This window comes from Salvelinus alpinus, chromosome 3, assembly GCF_045679555.1.
Source record: "Salvelinus alpinus chromosome 3, SLU_Salpinus.1, whole genome shotgun sequence".
Classification (NCBI taxonomy): Eukaryota; Metazoa; Chordata; class Actinopteri; order Salmoniformes; family Salmonidae; genus Salvelinus; species Salvelinus alpinus.
In genome coordinates this window covers 66714233-66737391 of record NC_092088.1, presented here as the reverse complement: position 1 = coordinate 66737391, position 23159 = coordinate 66714233, and the positions used below count along the sequence as shown (strand labels likewise).

At 42.8% G+C, this 23159-nt stretch overlaps 1 long non-coding RNA gene across 1 annotated transcript; it reads right to left on the bottom strand.

The window, feature by feature from the left end:
* Window positions 1–1660: 1660 nt before the first annotated feature.
* LOC139571183 (uncharacterized) lies at window positions 1661–22656 on the bottom strand. Its single transcript, XR_011674251.1, has 3 exons — window positions 22541–22656; window positions 22222–22319; window positions 1661–1789 (listed from the first exon to the last, which is right to left on the bottom strand). It is a non-coding gene; the product is annotated as an uncharacterized lncRNA (long non-coding RNA).
* Between the last annotated feature and the right edge of the window lie 503 nt (window positions 22657–23159).

Sequence of the window (23159 nt, the reverse complement as noted above, 5' to 3'; positions counted from 1 at the left end):
TCCATTTGGCAAATCTGACCATAATTCTATCCTCCTGATTCCTACTTACAAGCAAAAATTAAAGCAGGAAGTACCAGTGACTCACTCAATACGGAAGTGGTCAGATGTATTATGCAGGACTGTTTTGCTAGCACAGACTGGAATATGTTCTGGGATTCATCCAATGGCATTGAGGAGTTTAACACCTCAGTCATCGGCTTCATCAATAAGTGCATAGACGACGTCGTCCCAACAGTGACCGTACGTACATATCCCAACCAGAATCCATGGATTACAGGAAAACATCTGAATCGAGCGAAAGGCTAGAGCTGACGCTTTCAAGGAGCGGGACACCAATCCGGACACTTAAGAAATTAGCCATGACCTCTATTATGTTGAAACCATCTGGCAGTTTCTCCAAGATCTCATCCAAGATGCCCTTCACCTGTAGGGGAAAACACACACACAATGTCAGGACTTGTGTGTGTGTGTGTGTGTGTGTGTGGTCATTAAAGGCTCTGAGATGGAGTGACAGTATGACAGTGTCTGTCTCTCATACCTTCTCTCTGGACACCCCTCCTCCCCCAGCAGTGTCTGACTCTTTGGGCTGCACAGTGCAGAACAGCTTCTCTGAGATGATGGTGAGGAAGCCTATCTCAGCATTTGGGTGGAGGTACGGTAGGGGATCTCTGGAGGCAGCACCTCATCTATATACATATAGTTGCCCTGGACACACACATTGGGGGTTCCTGAGAGATAACAATATTTGTAGTTTGTGTGTGTGTGTGTGTCTTCCCCTCAGGTGAAGGGCATCTTGAATGAGATCTTGGAGAAACTGCCAGATGGTTTCAACATGATAGAGGTCATGGGTAAGGTGGAGAAGAGAACTCCCTACATCATTGTGGCCTTCCAGGAGTGTGAGAAGAACCTCCTCACCAAGGAGATCACGCGCTCTCTGAAAGAGCTCAGCCTCGGACTCAAGGTATGAGACAGAGTGTGTATGTGTGTGACAATGCATCACAAACTCAATCTTTTGGTATTTCTTTTATTAGTCCACTGTTGATACAGTCCCAAAATGTGTTGCATGTCAGCAGTCAAGTTTTCAAGATATTGGACTTTCAAGAAGCAAAGTTTCACCGGCCAAATCATCATGATGATGCAAATACTCCATACACACCTGTTTGTCTAGTCACCTTCACACACGTTAGTGTATTCCCCCTCAGACACACACCTGGCTATTTACAGTCACAGACTCATGTACCAGATTCCAATATGTCAATACAGAACTAATGAGAGTTTATTGAATGTACAAAACATCCTGTGCTACAGTTCCTCCTGTTGGTCTATATGTAGCAAATGTTTATAGTTCAATGAAAACACACAGCAGTAAAAACAGTACTATATTTCAAGAATTGGTAAACTAAGGGGTCCATTTGTACAGCACTGTAGATACACACAAACACAGAATGTGGCGATGAAGAGAGTCAGTCACAGGGGTTGGAGTGATGACAAATGTTTCTATGTTTAGAGTTCAATCCTTTATATGGTGTGTGTGTGTGTGTGGGGTAGTGTGTGTGCAGGGGCGCGCTGGGACACCCAGATGGGGATGATAGCGGACGCTCGTCTGAAGGAGCTGACCCCCAACATGCCGATCTTCATCAAGGCGGTACCGGTGGACCATCAGGAGACCAATAACGTGTACGAGGAGTGTCCCATCAACAAGACCTGTATGAGGGGCCCCACCACCTGGACCTTCAACCTCAAGACCAAGGAGAAGCCTGCCAAGTGGGTATTGGCCACAGTCTGCTTCCTGCTCAGTGTGCAACAGAGGAGAGAGAGAAACACAAAAACAGTACTTTCATCTGAAATACTTTAAAGAACAGAAACATCAATGTTTCTAAAAAAAACTATATAAATATTTATGTCATACATGTCTATTGGAGGGATGTGATTCTGATTACAGTTATCAGTGAGGTAAGAGGATGTGTGGGGGAGAAAGACGTGTGTTGAGCTTGGAAAGCATTAAAAAACTCCACTGTATCACAGTACATCTTTCTCACTGTTCCTATAAGCTCCACTAGAGGGCAACCTGTACCAGCATGGCTAGTACACACATCAGAGGCACTGTACAGTACCTGCCTGCGCGCACAAATGCGCTCACACACACACAATACCGCAGTGATAACCCTTTGAATGGGAAAGTGAGGTTTGTTTATTGGCGAGCTTCCAGCCTACTGTTAGCACAGTGTAACAATAGAACTCCTGTAGATAAGAAAATCTATCTTTAACGCCTCAGCTATTGTTAGAGCTAGTGTTGATTTTTCCTCTGCCAGATCACCAGATAGCAGTTAAGTACTTCAACTACAACCACAGCCTTATATAAACCAAGTTTCTCTTTTATTTATATATACATTTTTATCTGGGATCCTGAAAGGACTGATCTCCATAATATATAAATAACCTTTGGATAGCTCATATTCTGAGCTAGCAATTAAAAAAGTATGGTCCACAGATCTAAGTGTATCTGAACAACCCTTTAACTGGAACAGAATATGGAAAAATATGACCTTGGCATCAACTTATACATTTTACATTTGTTCACAGACTGTACTTAACACCAAGGAAAAGTTTTATGATTAAATTGGCCACAACTCCCAACTGTTCATTGTGTCCCTTAAATAAGGCAGGCACATTCCTTAATATGATGTGGGACTGCCCTGCAGTTAAATTCTTCTAGGACAAAGTTACACAATTCCTTTTTAAGTGCATGAATGTAAATATTCAATGCGTTGCATCTGCTATGTTACTTAACGATGATAACTCATTGAATCTCTCAATTAATCAGAGACAATTACTACTGGCAGGCAGCACTGCTGAAAAAAAATGTTGGCTCTTAGATGGCAATCACCTCACTCTCTCCCTATCCGCCAGTGGATACAGTTACTATTAGAAGTTATAACATTATCATTATCGACAGCGAGAATGAATAGTGCTTGTCAAGGGACAATTGAGGCCTGGACAAATATACTTGACTCTGTAAAGAAAGATCTCAGGTAAAGCCCAACACATACAAATAAACAATCTTTAAAGCTCAACACATATACTGAGTGTAAAAAAAACATTAGGAACACCTTCCTAATATTGAGTTGCTACCCCTTTTTCCCTCAGAACAGCCTCAATTCATCAGGGCATGGTCTCTACAAAGTGTCGAAAGCGTTCAACAGGGATGCTGGCCAGTGTTGCCTCCAATGCTTCCCACAATTGTGTCAAGTTAGATGGATATCCTTTTGGTGGTGGACCATTCTTCATACACACGGGAAACTGTTGAGGATGAAAAACTCAGCAGCGTTGCCGTTCTTGACACACTCAAACCGGTGTGCCTGGCACTTACTATCATACCCCGTTCAAAGGCACTTAAATATTTTGTCTTGCCCATTCACCCTCAATGGCACACAGACACAATCCATGTCTCAATTGTCTCAAGGAATAAAAATCCTTCTTTAACCTGTCTTCTCCCCTTTATCTACACTGACTGAAGTTATTATAGCTTCACCTGGATTCACCTGATTCACCTATGTCAAATCAAATCAAATGTGCCGAATACAGCAGGTGTAGGCCTTACCATGAAATCCTTACTTACAAGCCCTTCACCAACAATGCAGTTCAAGAAATGGAGTTAAGAAAATACTCAAGTGAAAAAAAAACAGTACAGGGTCAATGTGCGGTTAGTTGAGGTAATTTGTAAAGTGACTATGCATAGATAATAAACAGCGAGTAGCAGCAGTGTAAAAAGAAAGTAAATAGTCCAGGTGGCCATTTGATTAATTGTTCAGCAGTCTTATGGCTTGGGGGTGAAGCTGTTAAGTAGCCTTTTGGTCCTAGACTTGGCGCTGCGGTACCGCTTGCCATGTGGTAGCCGAGAAAACAGTCTATGACTTGGGTGACTGGTGTCTGACAATTTTTGGGGCCTTCCTCTGACACAGCCTAGTATATTGGTCCTGGATGTCAGGAAGCTTGACCCTAGTCATGTACTGGGCCGTATGCACTACCCTCTGTAGCGCCTTATGATCAGATGCTAAGCGGCGGTGATACAACCGGTCAGGATGCTCTCGATGGTGCAGCTGTAGAACTTTTTGAGTATCTGGGGACCCATACCAAATCTTTTCATGGAAGGAGCAGGTGTCCTTAACGTTTTGTACACTCAGTGTATATACAGTGCTGTGAAAAAGTATTTCCCCCATTCCTGATTTCTTATTCTTTTGCACATTTGTCACACTTAAATGTTTCAGATCAAACAAATGTAAATATTACACAAAGATAACCCAAGTAAACACAAAATGCAGTTAAGTGATGATTTTATTTATTAAGGGAAAAAAAGCTATCCGAACATTCATGGCCCTATGTGAAAAAGTAATTTCCCCCTAACCTAATAACTGGTTTTGCCACCCTCAGCAGCAACAACTATAATCAAGCGTTTGCGATAACTGGCAATGAGTCTTTCACATCGCTGTGAAGGAATTTTGACCCACTATTCTTTGCAGAATTGTTTTAATTCAGCCACATTGGAGGGTTTGAGCATGAACCGCCTTTTTAAGGTCACGCCACAGCATCTCAATCGGATTAAAGTCCGGACTTTGACTAGGCCACTCCAAAACCTTCATTTTGTTTTTTAAGCCATTCAGAGGTGGACTTGCTGGTGTGTTTTGGATCATTGTCCTGCTGCAGAACCCAAGTGCGCTTCAGCTTGAGGTCACAAACTGATGGCAGGACATTCTCCTTCAGGATTTTTTGGTAGAGAGCAGAATTCATGGTTCCATCAATCACAGCAAGTCGTCCAGGTCCTGAAGCAGCAAAGCAGCCCCAGACCATCACACTACCACCACCATATATGACTTTTGGTATGATGTTCTTTTTCTGAAATGCTGTGTTACTTTTACGCCAGATGCACACCTTCCAAACAGTTCAACTTTTGTCTCGTCAGTCCACAGAATATTTTCCCAAAAGTCCTGGGGATCATCAAGATGTTTTTTGCCAACAGTGAGACGAGCCTTATGTTATTTTTGGTCAGTAGTGGTTTTTGCCTTGGAATTCTGCCATGGATGCCATTTTTGCCCAGTCTCTTTCTTATGGTTGAGTCATAAACACTGACCTTAACTGAGGCAAGTGAGGCCTGCAGTTCTTTAGATGTTGTTGTGGGTTCTGTTGTGACCTCATGGATGAGTCGTCGCTGCGCTCTTGTGGTAATTTTGGTAGGCCGGCCACTCCTGGGAAGGTTCACCACTGTTCCAAATTTTCTTCATTTGTGGATAATGGCTCTCACGTGGTTCGCTGGAGTCCCAAAGCTAAGATATACAGTGGGGAGAACAAGTATTTGATACACTGCCGATTTTGCAGGTTTTCCTACTTACAAAGCATGTAGAGGTCTGTAATTTTTATCATAGGTACACTTCAACTGTGAGAGACGGAATCTAAAACAAAAATCCAGAAAATCACATTGTGTGATTTTTAAATAATTAATTTGCATTTTATTGCATGACATAAGTATTTGATACATCAGAAAAGCAGAACTTAATATTTGGTACAGAAACCTTTGTTTGCAATTACAGAGCTCATACGTTTCCTGTAGTTCTTGACCATGTTTGCACACACTGCAGCAGGGATTTTGGCCCACTCCTCCATACAGACCTTCCCCAGATCCTTCAGGTTTCGGGGCTGTCGCTGGGCAATACGGACTTTCAGCTCCCTCCAAAGATTTTCTATTGGGTTCAGGTCTGGAGACTGGCTAGACCACTCCAGGACCTTGAGATGCTTCTTACGGAGCCACTCCTTAGTTGCCCTGGCTGTGTGTTTCGTTTCGTTGTCATGCTGGAAGACCCAGCCACGACCCATCTTCAATGCTCTTACTGAGGGAAGGAGGTTGTTGGCCAAGATCTTGCGATACATGGCCCCATCCATCCTCCCCTCAATACGGTGCATTCGTCCTGACCCCTTTGTAGAAAAGCATCCCCAAAGAATGATGTTTCCACCTCCATGCTTCACGGTTGGGATGGGTTCTTGGGGTTGTACTCATCATCCTTCTTCCTCCAAACACGGCGAGTGGAGTTTAGACCAAAAAGCTCTATTTTTGTCTCATCAGACCACACGACCTTCTCCTATTCCTCCTCTGGATCATCCAGATGGTCATTGGCAAACTTCAGACGGGCCTGGACATGCGCTGGCTTGAGCAGGGGGACCTTGCATGCGCTGCAGGATTTTAATCCATGATGGCGTAGTGTGTTACTAATGGTTTTCTTTGAGACTGTGGTCCCAGCTCTCTTCAGGTCATTGACCAGGTCCTGCTGTGTAGTTCTGGGCTGATCCCTCACCTTCCTCATGATCATTGATGCCCCACGAGGTGAGATCTTGCATGGAGCTCCAGACCGAGGGTGATTGACCGTCATCTTGAACTTCTTCCATTTTCTAATAATTGCGCCAACAGTTGTTGCCTTCTCACCAAGCTGCTTGCCTATTGTCCTGTAGCCCATCCCAGCCTTGTGCAGGTCTACAATTTTATCCCTGATGTCCTTACACAGCTCTCTGGTCTTGGCCATTGTGGAGAGGTTGGAGTCTGTTTGATTGAGTGTGTGGAGAGGTGTCTTTTATACAGGTAACGAGTTCAAACAGGTGCAGTTAATACAGGTAATGAGTGGAGAACAGGAGGGCTTCTTAAGGAAAAACTAACAGGTCTGTGAGAGCCGGAATTCTTACTGGTTGGTAGGTGATCAAATACTTATGTCATGTAATAAAATGCAAATTAATTACTTAAAAATCATACAATGTGATTTTCTGGATTTTTGTTTTAGATTCCGTCTCTCACAGTTGAAGTGTACCTATGATAAAAATTACAGACCTCTACATGCTTTGTAAGTAGGAAAACCTGCAAAATCGGCAGTGTATCAAATACTTGTTCTCCCCACTGTATGTCAATTACTTTGTTTCTCGTCTGTTCCTGAATTTCTTTGGATCACGGCATGATGTCTTGCTTTTTGAGATCTTTTGGCCTACTTCACTTTGTTAGACAAGTTCTATTTAAGTGATTTCTTGATTCAACAGGTCTGGCAGTAATCATGCCTGGGTGTGGATAGTGAAATTGAACTCAGCTTTCCAAAAAAGGTGAATAACCACAGTAAATTCATGATTTAACAAGGGAGGGGGCAATTACTTTATCACATAGGGCCATGAAGGTTCGGATAGCTTTTTTTCCTCTTGTCAATACGGGGGCGCTGTTTTCACTTTGGAAAAAATCGTGCCCAAATGAAACGGCCTCGTACTCTGTTCTAGATCATACAATATGCATATTATTATTACTATTGGATAGAAAACACTCTCAAGTTTCTAAAACTGTTTGAATTTTATCTGTGAGTAAAACAGAACTCATTTTGCAGCAAACTTCCATATAGGAAGTGAAAAATCTGAAAAAGACGCTCTGTTTCAGGGCCTGCCTATTCAACTAGCTTTTATTTATCGATATGCATACACTTCATACGCCTTCCACTAGATGTCAACAGGCAGTGGAAGGTGGAATGGGGTGTCTAGCTTGATCTGAGGCCGAACAAGAGCTTTTGGAGTGACAGGTCCGGTATTTCTTTGTCTTCGACGGCGCACGAGGGACCTCGACATTGTCTTCTGAAAAGCGTTCGGTATACACGGCGAATATCTCCGGCTCTGATTTTATTTGATACATATGATAATAACATCATAAAGTAGGTTTTTTTCAACCGAGTTTTATCAGTTTATTCAACGTTTATTGGGGCTTTTGGAGTTTTCCGTTCCTTGCGCCAAGAGAGGATGGGAATGTTAGCAACCTTGGCTAGCATTGTGGCGCGAATTCGACAGAAGAAATGGACATTCTAAAACCAAACAACGATTTATTCTGGACCAAGGACTCCTTGTACAACATTCTGATGGAAGCTCAGCAAAAGTAAGAAAACATTTATGATGTTATTTCGTATTTCTATGTAAAATGTTGACTCCTATTCTCCGCCATGTTGGTGAGTACTGTCTCACAATAATGCAAGCTGTATGTTATAGTAAAGTTATTTTTTTAAATCTAACATAGCGGTTGCATTAAGAACCAGTGTATCTTTCATTTGCCATACAACAAGTATTTTTATGTAAAGTTTATGATGAGTTCTTTGGTCAGATTAGGTGAGTGTCCAAAATATCTCCGGAGATTCTGGTGAATCGTTGCTACGTATTCACAATGTATAACCAGGATTTGTAGCTATAAATATGCACATTTTCAAACAAAATATAAATGTATTGTATAACATGATGTTATAAGACTGTCATCTGATGAAGTTGTCCAAAGGTTAGTGATTAATTTTATATCTTTTGCTGGTTTTTGCGAAAGGTACCTTTGCGGTGAATAAATGCCGTTGTGTGTTTGGCTATTGTGGTAAGCTAATATAATTCTATATTGTGTTTTCGCTGTAAAACACTTAAAAAATCGGAAATATTGGCTGGATTCACAAGATGTTTATCTTTCATTTGCTGTATTGGACTTGTTTGTTTAATTTCATGAAAATTATATTATATGATATCCCTGTCCCGTTAGGCTAGGCTATGCTAGTCAGCTTTTTTGATGAGGAGGACAGGTACAGGATGGCAACAACAACTGCCCGAGTTACACCAGGAACGCACAATCCCTCCATCACTGCTCAGAGTGTCAGCAATAGGCTGAGAGAGGCGGGACTGAGGGCTTGTAGGCCTGTTGTAAGGCAGGTCCTCACCAGACATCACCGGCAACAACGTCGCCTATGATCACAAACCCACTGTTGCTGGACCAGACAGGACTGGCTAAAAGTGCTCTTGACTGACGAGTCGCGGTTTTGTCTCACCAGGGGCGATGGTCGGATTTGTGTTTATTCGTCGAAGGAATGAGCTTTACACCGAGGCCTGTACTCTGGAGCGAGATCGATTTGGAGGTGGAGGGTCCGTCATGGTCTGGGACGGTGTGTCACAGCATCATCGGACTGAGCTTGTTGTCATTGCAGGCAATCTCAACGCTGTGCGTTACAGGGAAGCCATCCTCCTCCCTCATGTGGTACCCTTCCTGCAGGCTCTTCCTGACATGACACTCCAGCATGACAATGCCACCAGCCATACTGCTCATTCTGTGCGTGATTTCCTGCAAGACAGGAATGTCAGTGTTCTGCCATGGCCAGCGACAAGCCCAGATCTCAATCCCATTGAGCACGTATGGGACCTGTTGGATCAGAGGGTGAGGGCTCGGCCATTCCGCCCAGAAATGTCCGGGAACTTGCAGGTGCCTTGGTGGAAGAGTTGGGTAACATCTTACAGCAAGAACTGGCAAATCTGGTGCAGTCCATGAGGAGGAGATGCACTGCAGTACTTAATGCAGCTGGTGGCCACACCAGATACTGACTGTTACTTTGATTTTGAACTCCCCTTTGTTCAGGGACACATTATTCCATTTATGTTAGTCACATGTCTGTGGAACTTGTTCAGTTTATGTCTCAGTTGTTGAATCTTATGTTCACACAAATATTTACACGTTAAGTTTGCTGAAAATAAACGCAGTTGACAGTGAGATGATGTTTCTTTTCTTGCCGAGTTCACACACACACACACACACACACACACACACACACACACACACACACACACACACACACACACACACACACACACACACACACACACACACACACACACACACACACACACACACACACACACACACACACACACACACACACACACACACACACACACACACACACACACACACACACACACAAATATAGTGTTGTTTCATGAGCTGAAATAAAAGATCCCAGAAAGCTTATTTCTCTCAAATTTTGTGCACAAATTTGATTACATCCCTGTTCGTGAGCATTTCTCCTTTGCCAAGATAATCCACCTGACAGGTGTGACATATCAAGAAGCTGATTCCACAGAATGATGATTACACAGGTGCACCTTGTGCTGTGGACAATAAAAGGCCACTTTAAAATGTGCAGTTTTGTCACACAACATTATACCACAGATGTCTCAAGTTTTGAGGGAGTGTGCAATTGGCATGCTGACTGCAGGAATGTCCACCAGAGCTGTTGACAGAGAATTCAATGTTTATTTCTCTGCAATAAGCGACCTCCATTGCGTTTTAGAGTTTCGCAGTACGTCCAATCGGCATCACAACCGCAGACCACGTGTATGGCATCGTGTGGGCGAGCGGTTTGCTGATGTCAACATTGTGAACAAAGTTCACCAAAGTGCATTCGAAGTCAATCTGAATGCACAGAGATACTTTGACGAGATCCTGAGGCCGATTGTTGTGCCATTCATCCGCCGCCATCGCCTCATGTTTCAGCATGATAATGCACGCCCCATGTCGCAAGGATCTATACACAATTTCTGGAAGCTGAAAATGTCCCAGTTCTTCCATGGCTTGCATACTTACCAGACATGACACCAATTGAGCATGTTTAGGATGCTTTGGACCGAAGTGTACGTCAGCGTGTTCCAGTTCCCGCCAATATCCAGACATTTCGCACAGCCATTGAAGAGGAGTGGCACAACATTCCACAATCAACAGCCTGATCAACTTTATGCGAAAGAGATGTGTCACGCTGCATGAGGCAAATGGTGGTCACACCAGAAATTGACTGGTTGTCTGATCCACGCCCCTTACCATTTTTAAGGTATCTGTGACCAACAGATGCATCTGTATTCCCAGTCATCTGAAATCCATAGATTAGGGTCTAACAAATGTATTTCAATTGACTGATTTTCTTATATGAACTGTAACTCAGTAAAACCTTTGAAATTGTTGCATGTTGCATTTATATTTTTTATATACTGTGATATACAGTGAATTTGGAAAAGTATTCAGATCCCTTGACTTTCTCCAGATTTTGTTATGTTACAGCCTTATTCTAAAATTAATTAAATAGTTTCCCCCCCATCAATCTACACACAGTACCCCAGAATGACAAAGCAAAAACAGATTTTTAGACATTTGTGCATATGTCTGGAGGAAACCTGGCATCATGCCTAAGGTGAAGCATGGTGGTGGCAGTATCATGCTGTGGGGATTTTTCAGTGGCAGGGACTGGGAGACCGGTCAGGATTGAGAGAAAGATGAACAGAGCAAAGTACAGAGAAATCTGGAGCAGGTTTTCACCGATTTCTCTGTACTTTGCTCTGTTAATCTTTCCCTCGATCCTGACTAGTCTCCCAGTCCCTGCCGTTAAAAAACATCCCACAGCATGATGCTGCCACCACCATGCTTCACTGTAGGGATGGTACCAGGTTTCCTCCAGACATTACGCTTGGCATTCAGGTCAAAGAGATCAATCTTTGTTTCATCAGACCAGAGAATCTTGTTTCTCATGGTCTGAGAGTCCTTTAGGTGCCTTTTGACAAACTCCAAGCAGGCTGTCATATGCCTTTTATTGAAGAGTGGCTTCCGTCTGGCCACTCTACATAAAAGGTCAGATATTTGGAGTGCTGCAGAGATGGTTGTCCTTTGGGAAGCTTCCCCCATCTCCACAGAGGAACTCTGGAGCTCTGTCAGAGTGACCATCAGGCTCTTGGTCACCTCCCTGACCAAGGCCCTTCTCCCCCGATTGGTCAGTTTGGTCGGGTGGCCAGTTCTAGGAAGAATCTAGGTGGTTCCAAACTTAATTTAAGAATGATGAAGGCCACTTTGTTCTTGGGGACCTTCAATGCTGAAGACATTTTTTGGTACCCTTTTCCAGATCTGTGCCTCGACACAATCCTGTCTCGGAGCTCTACGGACACTTCCATCGACCTCATGGCTTGGATTTTGCTCTGACATGCACTGTCAGCTGTGGGACCTTATATAGACAGGTGTGTGCTTTTCCAAATCATGTCCAATCAATTGAATTTACCACAGGTGGACTCCAATCAATTCGTAGAAATATCTCAAGGATGATCAATGAAAACAGGATGCTCAATTTTGAGTCTCATAGCAAAGGGTCTGAATACTTATGTAAATAAGGTATTTCTGTTATTATTTTTAATACATTTGCAAACATTTCTAAAAACCTGTTTTCGCTTTGTCATTATGGGGTACTATGTGGAGATCGATGAGGGGGAAAAACTGTTTAATCAATTTTAGAATAAGGCTGTAAAGTAACAAAATGTGAAAAGTCAAGGGGTCTGAAAACTTTCCGAATGCACTGTATATTAGAGTACTAGTCAAAAGTTTGGACAAACCTACTCATTCAAGGGATGTTATGAATTTGACTATTTTCTACATTGTCGAATAATAGTGAAGACATCATAACTATGAAATAACACATGGAATCATGCAGTAACTAAAAAAGTGTTAAAAATACCAAAATATATTTTAGATTCTTCAAAGTAGTCACCCTTTGCCTTGATGACAGCTTTGCACACTCTTGACATTCTCTCAACCAGCTTCACCTGGAATGCTGAGCACATGTTGGCTGCTTTTCCTTCACTCTCAATCTCTCCTTCACTCTGCGGTCCAACTCATCCCAAACCATCTCAATTGGGTTGAGGTCGGATGACTGTGGACGCCAGGTCATCTGATGCAGCACTCCATCACTCTCCTTGGTCAAACAGCCCTTACACAACCTGGAGGTGTTGGGTCATTGTCCTGTTGAAAAACAAATGATAGTGGGACTAAGCGCAAACCAGATGGGATGGCGTATCGCTGCAGAATGCTGTGGTAGCCATGCTAGTTACGTGTTTTGAATTGTAAATAAATCACAGACAGTGTCACCATTAAAGCACCCCCACACCATCGCACCTCCTCCTCCATGCTTCGCTGTGGGAACCACACATGCGGAGATCATCCGTTCACCTACTCTGCGTCTCACAAAGGCACGGCAGTTGGAACCATAAATCTCAAATTTGGGCTCATCAGACCAAAGGACAGATTTCCACCGGTCTAATGTCCATTGCTCGCGTTTCTTGGCCCAAGCAAGTCTCTTCTTATTATTGGTGTCCTTTAGTAGTAGTTTCTTTGCAGCAATTCGACCATGAAGGCCTGATTCACGCAGTCTCCTCTGGACAGTTGATGTTGAGATGTGTCTGTTACTTGAACTCTGACGCATTTATTTTGGCTGCAATTCCTGAGGCTGATAACTCTAATGAATTTATCCTCTGCAGCAGAGGTAACTCTGGATCTTCCTTTCCTGTGGCGGTCCTCATGAGAGCCAGTTTCATCAAAGCGCTTGATCGTTTATGCGACTGCACTTGAAGAAACTTTCAAAGTTCTCAAAATGTTCCAAATTGACTGACCTTAATGTCTTAAAGTAATGATGGATTGTCGTTTCTCTTTGCTTTTTTGTCACTCGTTTCAGGAAACTAGGTGTATGTCCCGGGTCACTACTTCACAGGAGAGCCATTTGAACGTAAACGTTTTTTGTCAGAAATGCCTTCTGGAACATGTGAACTTTCATGCGCCTTAATAACTTCTTAAGGCTAGGGGGCAGTATTCTGAAGTTCGGATGACTGAAGTGCCCAGAGTAAACTGCCTGTTCCTCAGGCCCAGAAGCTAGGATATGATATAATTATAATATAATTGGTAGCATTGAATAGGAAACACTCTGAAGTTTCTAAAACTGTTAAAATAATGTCTGTGAGTATAACAGAACTGATATTTTTTGAGGTCACAGGCCATTCCAATGCTTGTCTATGGGATATTCAAAGGAATTCCTCCCAGATTGCAGTTCCTCTGGCTTCCACTAGATGTCAGTCTTTAGAAAGGGTTTCAGTCTTGTTTTTTGAAAAATGAGCTAGTAGTTGTAGTTTTTCAAGGTGTCTCTCGTTAGGACTGTAGTCTTGTGGCGCACATGGATGAGGGCGCGCACTTCATTATTTATCTCCGGTATTGAACATACTACATTCCGTCTTAAATTGTATCGTTTATTTACATATTAGGGTACCTGAGGATTGATTAGAAACGTTGTTTGAGTTGTTTGGACAAAGTTTACTGGTAACTTTTGGGATTCCTTTGTCTGCAAGTTGAACAAGTGGAACGGGTGGATTACTGAATCAAACACGCCAACTAAACTGACTTTTTTGGGATATAAAGAAGGACTTTATCGAACAAAACAACCATTTGTTGTGTAGCTGGGATCCTTGGGATTGCAAACAGAGGAAGATCTTCAAAGGTAAGTGATTTATTTTATCACCATTTCTGATTTTTGTGACGCCTCTGCTGGTTTGAAAAATGTTTTTAATGCTGGTGTATGCGGGGAGCTGTCCTCAGATAATCACACGGTATGCTTTCGCTGTAAAGCCTTTTTGAAATCTGACAAAGCGGCTGGATTAACAAAAAGTTAAGCTTTGACACTTGTATTTTCAAGAATGTTTAATGTTACGATTTTTGTATTTTGAATTTCACGCTCTGCATTTTCACCGGATGTTGTCGAGGTGGGGTGCTAGCGTCCCACCTAGCCCATTAATAACAGACTTGTATGTCATCTGTAATTAGTTGGTTTAGCCACAAAAAAGGTCAGCAACTTTCCTGCTAGCCATGATTGGCTGAGATAATAAGTGGGCTGGACATGCCGAGAGAGGAGTTCAGATTGATCTGCCATATAGCAGCTTCTGTCTATTTGAGCTGGTCAGTATGTGTAGGTAATCCTGTCTATCGCAGCTTTAAAACTCAGTCCTCCACTTTCTGGAGTTTTGAAACCAGTGAAGTTAGAGTATGATAGCTAAGGAGATGGAGAAAACACGTGTCTCCGAATTACATCTTCATACTAAGGGCAACCATGAAATCCGTGAAAGGGAGAGGCATCCATCCATGATGTAAGATAGTCTAGCTAGCTACATTTTCAGATATTACACATTTCTAATTTTGATAAAGTAATTTTCATTTCAAGTTAAAGTATACTGTTAGCTAGCTAACGTTAGCTGGCTGGCTCGCTAGCTAACATTATGTGTATGATGTTATTATTCATATCTCAGAGCAATTTGCTTTGCTAGTTATAGGCTAATGTTAGCTAGCTAACATTGAGCCTGGGTGGTTAGCTACCTGCAGATTCATGCAGGGTAGTAACGTCATGAGTTGGGATTATGGTTAATTGTTTACTTAGCTAGCTAGCTACATGTCTTAACAAAAGACTTCACTATGCAAGAAACCATTTCAATTGAATGTCACTGCAACAACTGTTAATAGATGTAGCTGGTAAATTCGCTCTGGCTATCTACTCTGATTTCAGAGCACTTTCGTCTGAGTGTGCCAGAGCGCAGAATAACTGACAAATTTACTAACGCTCAACACCCGTTGGGAAAAAAAGCGTAAATTGTTGCCAGCAGCACAGTTACAGTCACCAACACCCTGGATAACATAAAAACAGCCTAACCAGCTCTGCTAGGGTGAGTAAAATGGTCAGTTAGCTGTTCTCTCATTTGTGTCTGGAAGTAGCAAGCAAGCTAGCCAACATTAGTCAGTTAGCATGGGTGCTTGACTGTTCTTGTTGTTAGGACAGAACACTCGGATCAACCCTTAAAGAGATGGGTGGGGTTATAGTTTTAGAGGGTGTGAACGATGCTGAATGGGCGTAGAGAAAGAAGAGCTCTCCAGTAGGTAATAAAACGTTCAAAGGCCATTTCAAATAATAGTAATCACAGTGAACAGATCAGGGTTCCATAGTCGCAGGCAGAACAGTTGAAACTGGAGCAGCAGCACGGCCAGGTGGAATGAGGACAACAAGGAGTCATCATGCCAGGTAGTCCTGAGGCATGGTCCTAGGGCTCAGGTCCTCATTCAGAGAATTAGAGAGAGCATACTTAAATTCACATAGGACACCGGATAAGAGGAGAAATACTCCAGATATAACAGACTGAGCCTAGCCCCCCGACACATAAACTACTGCAGCATAAATGCTGGAGGCTGAGACAGGAGGAGTCAGGAGACACTGTCCGATGATACCCCCAGACAGGGCCAAACAGGCAGGATATAACCCAACCCACTTTGCCAAAGCACAGCCCCCACACCACAAGAGGGATATCTTCAACCACCCCAACTTACCATCCTGAGACAAGGCCGAGTATAGCCCACAAAGATCTCCGCCACGGCACAACCCAAGGAGGGGGGGGCGCCAACCCAGACAGGAAGACCACGTCAGTGACTCAACCCACTCAAGTGACGCACCCCTCCTAGGGACGGCATGGAAGAGCACCAGTAAGCCAGTGACTCAGCCCTTGTAATAGGGTTAGAGGCAGAGAATCCCAGTGGAGAGAGGGGAACCGGCCAGGCAGAGACAGCAAGGGCGGTTCGTTGCTCCAGTGCCTTTCCGTTCACCTTCACACTCCTGGGCCAGACTCAATCACTCAATCATAGGACCTACTGAAGAGATAAGTCTTCAGTAAAGACTTAAAGGTTGAGACCGAGTCTGCGTCTCTCACATGGGTAGGCAGACCATTCCATAAAATGGAGCTCTATAGGAGAAAGCACTGCCTCCAGCTGTTTGCTTAGAAATTCTAGGGACAATTAGGAGGCCTGCGTCTTGTGACCGTAGCGTACGTGTAGGTATGTACGGCAGGACCAAATTGGAAAGATAGGTAGGAGCAAGCCCATGTAATGCTTTGTAGGTTAACAGTAAAACCTTGAAATCAGCCCTTGCCTTAACAGGAAGCCAGTGTAGGGAGGCTAGCACCAGAGTAATATGATACATTTTTTGGTTCTAGTCAGGATTCTAGCAGCCGTATTTAGCACTAACTGAAGTTTATTTAGTGCTTTATCCAGGTAGCCAGAAAGTAGAGCATTGCAGTAGTCTAACCTAGAAGTAACAAAAGCATGGATTAATTTTCTGCATCATTTTTGGACAGAAAATGTCTGATTTTTGCAATGTTACGTAAATGGAAAAAAGCTGTCTTGATATGTTTGTCAAAAGAGAGATCAGGGTCCAGAGTAACGGTGAGGTTCTTCAGTTTTATTTGAGACGACTGTACAACCATCAAGATTGATTGTCAGATTCAACAGAAGATCTCTTTGTTTCTTGGGACCAAGAACAAGCATCTCTGTTTTGTCCGAGTTTAAAAGTAGAAAGTTTGCAGCCATCCACTTCCTTATGTCTGAAACACAGGCTTCCAGCAAGGGCAATTTTGGGGCTTCACCATGTTTCATGGAAATGTACAGCTGTGTGTCATCCGCATATCAGTGAAAGTTAACGTTATGTTTTCGAATGACATCCCCAAGAGGTAAAATATGTAGTGAAAACAATAGTGGTCCTAAAACGGAACCTTGAGGAACACCGAAATGTACAGTTGATTTGTCAGAGGACAAACCATTCACAGAGACAAATTGATATCTTTCCGACAGATAAGATCTAAACCAGGCCAGAACTTGTCCGTGTAGACCAATTTGGGTTTCCAATCTCTCCAAAAGAATGTGGTGATCGATGGTATCAAAAGCAGCACTAAGGTCTAGGAGCACGAGAACAGATGCAGAGCCTCGGTCTGATGCCATTAAAAGGTCATTTACCACCTTCACAAGTGCAGTCTCCGTGCTATGATGGGGTCTAAAACCAGACTGAAGCATTTTGTATACATTGTTTGTCTTCAGGAAGGCAGTGAGGTGCTGCGCACAGCTTTTTCAAAATTTTTGAGAGGAATGGGAGATTCGATATAGGCCGATAGTTTTTTATATTTTCTGGGTCAAGGTTTGGCTTTTTCAAGAGAGGCTTTATTACTGCAACTTTTAGTGAGTTTGGTACACATCCGGTGGATAGGTAGTCGTTTATTATGTTCAACATAGGAGGGCCAAGCATAATCAGCTAAGACAACAACAACAACAGGTAAAATGGCGATGAATGGGCAGAGAGGGTCGGTAAACTACACACAGGGCCTGAGTTCAAGGCAGATAAAAAAAAAATGGAGTGCCGTGATCAATGAACAGTCCAGCAGGCATCAGCTATGTAGCCAAGTGATCATAGGGTCCAGTGAACAGCAATAGATGGAACAGGGAAGCCGCAGGGTAGTCGTTACTACGCTAGCACGTGGGAGACAGCGTTTAAAGTTAGCAGGCCGGGGTAAGTAGAAGCGTCTGCTCCTACGTTGAAGGCACAGCGGATGGAGTTAGGTCGGCGGACCAGTCGTGGTGGTACGGCGAGGCGCCGTGTCGACATAGAGGCCGGGCCAGATGGTGAAAGAGGTATTGTAGTTGTAGTAATTTTGTTTGCTAGCCGGGAGATGCGCCTGGCTCGCGGCTAACTGGTGCTAGCTTCGGGGCAGGGGGGTTAGCCACTATAGCCACACGGTAGCAGCTAGCTAGCAGCGATGATCCGATGCAAGGGTCCAGAGCTTACGGCAAGGATCTGGTGGAGTAGTGGATTCTAGGCGTGTTGGGGGTAGAGTCCGGGAGGCATCGGCTGAGTAGCCGAGTGATCACAGAGTAGGCCGGGAGGTGGGCCTGGCTCAGCTTTGGGGCTGGGTCACTCAGTGGCAGCTAGCTAGCTGTGATGATCAGGAGTAATGGTCCAGGGAAACCGGCGTTGTAGTGGAGAAAACAGTCCGATACAGGCAGGCTGGCAAGTATTATCCAGGCTAAAAAAACATCTGGTGTCTGTGCAGAAGGTAAAGGCCGCTAGCAGTGGCTAACAATGACTAAATAGCTAGTAGCTAATTAGCTGGTTAGCTTCTGATGGCAAGCTTCTGATGGAGGTTCTGGCTATAAGGTCTAAAAACATAGCGGATCCATGTAACATTGGGTGAGGCGGGTTACAGGAAGGTATATTTAATTTAAAAATGGAAAAGAGATTGAAAATAAATTGAAATATATTAAAAAAAGACGAAAAATACAAAAAGTAAACGAGAGGACGACAAACCACGTCTGCAGTGCTACGCCATCTTGGTTAACTTTTTAGACCAATGACCAAATCAAGACGGCCAGTCACATTTGAGCTGTTCTTTCCATAATAGGAACTTGCTCTTTTACCAAATAGGGATATCTTCTGTATACCACCCCTACCTTGTCACAACACAACTGATTGTCTCAAACAAATTAAGAAGGAAAGAAATTCCACAAATGAACAAGGCACACCTGTTAATTGAAAAGCATTCCAGGTGACTACCTCATGAAGCTGGATGAGAGAATGCCAAGAGCGTGCAAAGCTGTCATCAAGGCAAAGGGTGGCTACTTTGAAGAATCTCAAATATATTTTTATTTGTTTAACACTTTTTTGGTTGAGAGGTGATGATCATGATTCCATATGTGTTATTTCATAGTTTATGTCTTCACTATTATTCTACAATATAGAAAATTGTAAAAATAAAGAAAAACCCTTGAATGAGTAGGTGTGTCCAAACTTTTGACTGGTACAGTCTGTGTGTCTGTCTGTATATATATATATACACACACATATATATACACACACACCTATTTTCATATTTTTTACATTTGCATTCAGGCCCACAGGGAAGGGGTGGTATGAGGCGTGTTTTTCTCTGGTTGCTGGTGGAAGATTATTGCCTGTCTGATGTTTGAACCCCTCACAGAAAGGAAATAATAAAAAGGTTGATCACAGAAAAAGGAACACACATCAGGTATCCCTCTAAGCCTCCCTCTGACCCCCACTGCCTAGTACAGTGCATACAGTGTATCTGTCAAGTCATCACCACTAGTGCCATAATGAGAGAGGATGTGTTCCATCATAGCCATTAGCATCGTGAAACATCTTCTGGAGATTAATATATGTCATTAACACACTTATTGGGTTCAGTCAAACCTTTAATACCATTTTAAGAACTCTCAAAATCCATGGCGGTCGTCAGTGACGTTTGAGGGAGACTTCTTGTTTTTAATGAGCATGGCCTTATTTATTTTACTGCATGTTGGATGACTGACATTCATATTCCATTCACCCAGTTCAATGTAACATCGATAGGTTGGTTTCCCTATACCCATAATGAGGGTTGCTACAACCTAGCCTATGAATGAAAGTTTACAATGTAGGTGCATACAAGATGAGAGAAAATGTTGAGATGACAGTGACACATTCAATACCGCCTTGCACTCTTGCCTGCATCTACAGTTGAAGTCTGAAGTTTACATACACTTAGGTTGGAGTCACTAAAACCTGTTTTGCAACCACTCCACAATTTTTCGTTAACGAACTATAGTTTTTGCAAGTCGGTTAGGACATCTACTTTGTGCATGACACAAGTAATTTTTCCAACAATTGTTTACAGATTATTTAATTTATAATTCACTGTATCACAATTCCAGTGGGTCAGAAGTTTACATACACTAAGTTGACTGTGCCTTTAAACAGCTTGGAAAATTACAGAAAGTTATGTCATGGCTTTAGAAACCTGTGATAGGCTAATTGCCATCATTTGAGTCAATTGGAGGTGTACCTGTGGATGTATTTCAAGGCCTACCTTCAAACTCAGTGCCTCTTTGCTTGACATCATGGGAAAATCAAAAGAAATCAGCCAAGACCTCAGGCACAAAATAGTAGACCTCCACAAGTCTGGTTTGTCCTTGGGAGCAATTTCCAAACGCCTGAAGGTACCACGTTCATCTGTACAAACAATAGTACGCAAGTATAAACACCATGGGACCACGCAGCTGTCATACCGCTCAGGAAGGAGACAAGTTCTGTCTCCTAGAGATGAACGCACTTTGATGCAAAAAGTGCAAATCAATCCCAGAACAACAGCAAAGGCCCCTGTGAAGATGCTGGAGGAAACAGGTACAAAAGTATCTATATCCACAGTAAAACGAGTCCTATATCGACATAACCTGAAAGGCCGCTCAGCAAGAAAGAAGACACTGCTCCAAAACAGCCATAAAAAGCCAGACTACGGTTTGCAACTGCACATGGGGACAAAGATTGTACTTTTTGGAGAAATGTCCTCTGGTCTGATGAAACAAAAATAGAACTGTTTGGCTATAATGACCACCGTTATGTTTGGAGGAAAAAGGGGGAGGCTTGCAAGCCTAAGAACACCACCCCAACCGTGAAGCACAGGGGTGGCAGCATCATGTTGTGGGGGTGCTTTGCTGCAGGAGGGACTGGTGCACTTCACAAAATATATAGTAACACGAGGAAAGAAAATGATGTGGATATATTGAAGAAACATCTCAAGACATCGGTCAGGAAGTTAAAGCTTGGTGCACTGGTGCACTTCACAAAATATATAGTAACACGAGGAAAGAAAATGATGTGGATATATTGAAGAAACATCTCAAGACATCGGTCAGGAAGTTAAAGCTTGGTCGCAAATGGGTCTTCCAAATGGACAATGACCCCAAGCATACTTCCAAAGTTGTGGCAAAAGGGCTTAAGGACAACAAAGTCAAGGTATTGGAGTGGCCATCACAAAGCCCTGACCTCAATCCTATAGAACATTTGTGGGCAGAACTGAAAAAGTTTGTGCGAGCAAGGAGCCCTACAAACCTGACTCAGTTACACCAGCTCTGTCAGGAGGAATGGGCCAAAATTCACCCAACTTATTGTGGGAAGCTTGTGGAAGGCTACCCGAAACGTTTGACCTAAGTTAAACAATTTAAAGGCAATGCTACCAAATACTAATTGAGTGCATGTAAACTTCTGGCCCACTGGGAATGTGATGAAAGAAATAAAAGCTGAAATAAATCCCTCTCTCTGCTATTATTCTGACATTTCACATTCTTAAAATAAAGTGGTGATCCTAACTGACCTAAGACAGGGAATTTTTACTCTGATTAAATGTCAGGAATTGTGAAAAACTGATGTATTTGGCTAGGGTGTATGTAAACTTCCGACTTCAACTGTATCTTATCTGGGGTGTAATCAATAGTCCAACAGTTGCAAATGAGCATTTCTATTGGACAAATTCAGGTATTTTCTGTTTAAGAAATGTTTTTCAACAGAATCGGCTGAATGAATACACCCTTGATCACAAATAAACCATTAACTTTCATAGTAGCCACGTTTTATTCCTTCTCGCCCCTATGCGCTCTCCTCCCCTCACCTGTTCCCTTTGTTTGTTGACTTCAATTAACACATCAGCTGTATGTGACCAGGCGAAAAAACCTTTCCAAGCCAAACCATGTCATAACCGCTACACACAGCCTACATAATTGTCCCCATATTGGCTAAAGTAATGTCCTAGTCAACATAGCTAATAGAACTAATCTGTTAATAAACCCGCTACAATCATGCTGTAATGTTAGTGTATAGTCAGTAAGCAGTTACACCAGCGTGCCCCAGTGGCAATACATTAATAAAACCAAAAGCTTACCTTGCCTTGGAAGAGTTCCAGTATTGTGTTGGATAGTCGTAGCTAGCTAGCTAACATAGCATCCCTCTGGATGTCGATTAAGGCAGTCCCCCGCACCTCTAGGATTCAGAGGGGTTGGGTTAAATGCATTAGACACATTTCAGTTGTCGGCATTCAGTTGTACAACTGACTAGGTATCCCCTTTCTGTTTAAGCCAGCTGCATTAGCTAGCTAAGTAAGTGAAATAATTATTTTTTTACGCACTCTTGCTTCTCTAATTTTGAAATGAATTTGTTGTAACTGTTCAACTATGGTCTTTCTCTCTGAGTCAACTACTCACATTTTATGCACTGCTAGCTAGCTGTAGCTTATGCTTTCAGTACTAGATTCATTCTCTGATCCTTTGACTGGGTGGACAACATGTCAGTTCATGCTGCAAGAGCTCTGATAGAGGACGTCCTCCAACATGGTAGTTGTCATAATTACTGGGTAAATCTATGGAAGGGGGTGAGAACCAAGAGCCTCTTAGGTTTTGTATTGAAGTCAATGTACCAACAGACGGAAGCTAGCTGTCCTCTGGCTACACCATGGAGCTACCCTACAGAGTGCTGTTGAGGCTACTGTAGACCATTGCAAAACAGTGTGTTTTAATCAATTATTTGGTGACATGAATATATTTAGTATAGTTACCTAAAAAGAGAAAAAAATGCAATGTTTTACAATTTTTATGAAATTCACTGAGAATGGTCCTCCCCTTTTTCCGAGGGGCCGCCACTGCTCAAAACACATTCGCTTTTAGGTTACAAAGATATTCATACACCCACACACACGGTCCAGTTCAGTTTATGGGGTGACTCACTGTATGAGCTAGATAGAGTAGTAAACACTAATACTTCAGTTCATCTCTCAATAGTCCTTAAAGGGAAAATCCACTCAAAAACTATCTTTAGGTATTTTTT